This window comes from Physeter macrocephalus, chromosome 9, assembly GCF_002837175.3.
Source record: "Physeter macrocephalus isolate SW-GA chromosome 9, ASM283717v5, whole genome shotgun sequence".
Lineage (NCBI taxonomy): Eukaryota > Metazoa > Chordata > Mammalia > Artiodactyla > Physeteridae > Physeter > Physeter macrocephalus.
In genome coordinates this window covers 40,007,268-40,011,142 of record NC_041222.1, presented here as the reverse complement: position 1 = coordinate 40,011,142, position 3,875 = coordinate 40,007,268, and the positions used below count along the sequence as shown (strand labels likewise).

Genomic DNA, 3,875 nt, shown 5'->3' with positions numbered 1-3,875 from the left:
AAATTTTAAAAAAGCAAGTTGCAGAAGAATACTTGAAGTATAATACCTTATACATAAAGTAAAAAACAAAGTTAATAAAATATTTTGCACATGCATATACACAGACATGTAATAAAACCATACAGAAAAGCAAGGGGAAAATAAAAAATTTAAGACAGTGGTAATTTCTCGATAAAGAGATTCTTTATACATATATTATATATGAAGAAATTTTATATACATGGGTGATGGGCACATGTGTTTATTTAATGATATTCTTTATAACTTACCTATTTTATTTTGTATATAAATGACATATCCATAAATTATTTTATATGTATAAAATATTTGATTTTAAAAGTATGGTTTTACTCATTTCTCCATTTATCTGCCATAATCAGTTGTCTCTGTCTGTTATTTCAAGGTAGGACCTATGTTTTTTGTTTTTTTTTTTTAATATGGAAGGCTTCACGAATTTGTGTGTCATCCTTGCGCAGGGGCCATGCTAATCTTCTCTGTATCGTTCCAATTTTAGGATATGCGCTGCCGAAGCGAGCAAGGACCTATGATTCTTGACTATCAACCTGTTTCAGGGCCAAAGTCTGAACCCCAGTTCTGAGGAGCCATTTTGCCTCCATACTAAGTCCAGTATTAGACAGCAGGGAAAGTAGGATAAGAATTACATTCCAGTCCCGGCTCTGCCATTTATCAGCTGTACAATTTCAGGAATCTCAGCCTCAGTTTTCTTGCCTACAAAATGGGACAATACAACTCCAACCTTGGACTTGCTGTGAGGATTAAATGAGACAAACATTCACAAAGTACTCAGGATGCTAATAAGTGCTCAGAACATGTTTATGTCCTTCTCCATTATGAAAGCAGTAGGTAAGAGGCTGTGTTCAAAATGGTGCACAACCATTACTGTTGTTTACAAGTTAAACTGAAGCCTGGGCACTACTTTCTTTAACTCACTATTTCATTTGACAGACATTCATTGAATGGTTACTAGGCACCAGATATTTTGATGATGGGTCAGTAGCTTCAGCCTCATAAGTGAAAAATGGCATTTGTTCTAACCTCAGGGCTAGGCCTAATGAAGAGGTTTCTGACCCAAGGCATGCACAACATGAGAACTGAGTTACAGGGACTTAGGCTGTGAGCAAGTAAAATGTTTAATAAATAATGAAAATATGACCCTTGGCGCCAGCGTGGTACTTAAGGCCATCTGCTGAGTCATTGCTAAGCTGGGGAAACATAAGTTCCTGAAGCTACCTGGAAAGCTGGTTATGTCATCTCTGCTTGAAATGAATTCCGAGATATATGTCACCTCCTGGGGTGGTGTGGGTGTGGGGAGAGATTTTAACTCCTGGGAAGTGAGATATTACTTTGTTCCATTTTGCAAAAATGATCTATTAGACTCCATTCCCAGAAACTGTCTCCTGAATGGCTTAAAGCAGGGCTAAAGAAACAATGCATATTTTAAATAGATTCTGTCTTTCTTTGAGCTGAACTCCAAGTTGCCTAATAAATTTTTAAATTCCCGAAGACCTAGATGCATTCAGAGTGACTCCAAAAAAGATGTTCTATTTTGGGATGTCACAGGCATCACTGCCATAAATCATCACAAACAAAACTGTTGCTTTGACTAATTGGGGGCTATACAAAAGGCCGACCTCTTCGTCCTCATCTGCCTTCCCCTTCTTCCCTTTATTGGATATCAGTTTTCAGAATTAAGGATATGAATCTGATCTATCTTCCTCTTAATAATTCAGACTTTAGGTCATAGAAGGACCATAGGATTTCAGAGCTGGCAACTGGAACTCAGAGTTCTTGCATGCATTTCTCAAGGTCATACATTTTAGTGCAGTGGTTCTCAAGCTGTGGTGTGTAATAGAATCGCATGGAGGGCTTGTAAAAACACAGACTGCTGAGTCCCATTCCCCGAGTTTCTGATTCAGTATGCATGGGGTGGGTCCTGAGAATATGCATTTCTGGCAATTTTTAAGGTGTTATTGATCCTTCTGGTCCAGGTTATAGTTTGAGAGCTACTGTCTCAGTTATTTGAAGGACAAGATATAGAGGCCAACCCTCAAACTGTCCGGTACTTTCTCCAAGCCGGCTCTTCTATAGCATATAAATTTTATGTCTTATCCTTTATAAAGTTATGGAAACCAGAGTTTCTTCTCCTCCTGAAAGGGGAGAATTCCATTGCAGGTAGAGCTAAAAGCATGAGCTTTGGAATCAGAGAGGCCTGGGTAAGGGATTAGCTATTCCACAGTTTAGTTTTGTGATTTTGGGCAAGTTACTTAGTTTATTTGAGTTCTAGTTTCTTCATCTGTAAATTAGTAATTATTAGCTGTTCTAATGCTTTGAGACTCCTGAATGAACTGTTCAAAAACTATCTGACAGAGTTATAGGACTATAAGCCATTAATAAAGCATCTAATTTAGCTTCTTCACTTTCTAGATGTGGAAACAAAGACCCAGGGAAAGTAAGTGTCTTAACTGAGATCTCATAGTATATGGCAAAGGAGGACCAGGATCCTGGCCTTTTAATGAGTTTTGTTTTGTTTTAATCCTTCACATTGAATGAATATTTCCAAACCAAACACTTAAAAACTAAACACTTTAATAATGGAAGTCCAGTCACATGACAATATATAGACTTATGACAAACATTTTAGAGAGCCATATAAGCTAAGTTCTGTGATTTAATCAGCTTTTCAAAATACCATTTCTTTTTTTTGGTACAAGGTTATATATTACACTTATACAATGGGACATATTATATGGGAAGATAATAAAGAATCTATTCTTTATTTAAAAACTAAAAGAAAACTTACAGCAAGTCTCCAAAATTTATTTTATTTTTATTTACAATGCAATTTCAAAAAAGAACCTTCCTTGTGACATGGTGGTGTTCTGCAAAAGGGGTGTGGCTGTTTATAGGATTCTTGTCTTTGCTGTTAGAATTGAGTACATTTGAAAAATGAGAGTTAGCAGATGGGAAATCATTTTCTACATCAAGGAGAAAAAAGTTTTAAATGTATTAGGAAAATTATAGCAAACGTTTAAAAGAGAAAAAAGCAACTCAAAGGACATTGCACACTCAAGCTGTACTTGTTTGGGATGTATAAAAATTAGAGTGTTTGGGCTTCCCTGGTGGCGCAGTGGTTGAGAGTCCGCCTGCCGATGCAGGGGACACGGGCTCGTGCCCCGGTCCAGGAAGATCCCACATGCTGCGGAGCGGCTGGGCCCGTGAGCCATGGCCGCTGAGCCTGCGCGTCCGGAGCCTGTGCTCCGCAATGGGAGAGGCCACAACAGTGAGAGGCCTGCGTACCACAAAAAAAAAAATTAGACTGTTTGAGGGATAGCTTAAACTCTTCATCTAGTGAACACGGACCCTGGGGTGCAGTGGTGTTGGGAGATTTGTTAAACTGAGCAAATGGCTTTGGCAAAGAGGAGCATGGAGCCCAGTTCAGTGCTTTTCGCATGGTGAGCAGCTCATCATCGCTTTCATTTTTTAAAATAGTAATATTTTCCAAAATATTAATATTTTGATGAAGCCAAGAAACAAAGGGCCAGTGTTGTGGATTAAGAAACCAAGGTGTGCTTTGGTGCTCTCTTGTTATTTGTCTTGATGTGAGCTGACTGTTTACATCTAAATCACTATTTGGTTTATAGTAAGACTAAGACCAATATATTTTAGAAAGCTTATTTGATCCAAGTAATTTAAAGCTCTTATTCTGATAGGAGATATATCCACTAAGTGACCACTAGCTGGTTGGTTAAGTAGACAAACAATGGGCCTCTTCTCACAACTCTTTAGTTTTCTGTTTCAACCTGCAGTATCCAGATTTAATCAATGCTGCAGCCATTCCAAGATGGCAGGAATAT

The 3,875-nt window shown here is 38.0% G+C and overlaps 1 non-coding gene across 1 annotated transcript; it reads right to left on the bottom strand.

Moving 5' to 3' along the window:
* Positions 1-431: 431 nt before the first annotated feature.
* On the bottom strand, positions 432-536 carry LOC112065799 (U6 spliceosomal RNA). Its single transcript, XR_002892236.1, has one exon. It is a non-coding gene; the product is annotated as a U6 spliceosomal RNA (small nuclear RNA).
* Positions 537-3,875: the final 3,339 nt, after the last annotated feature.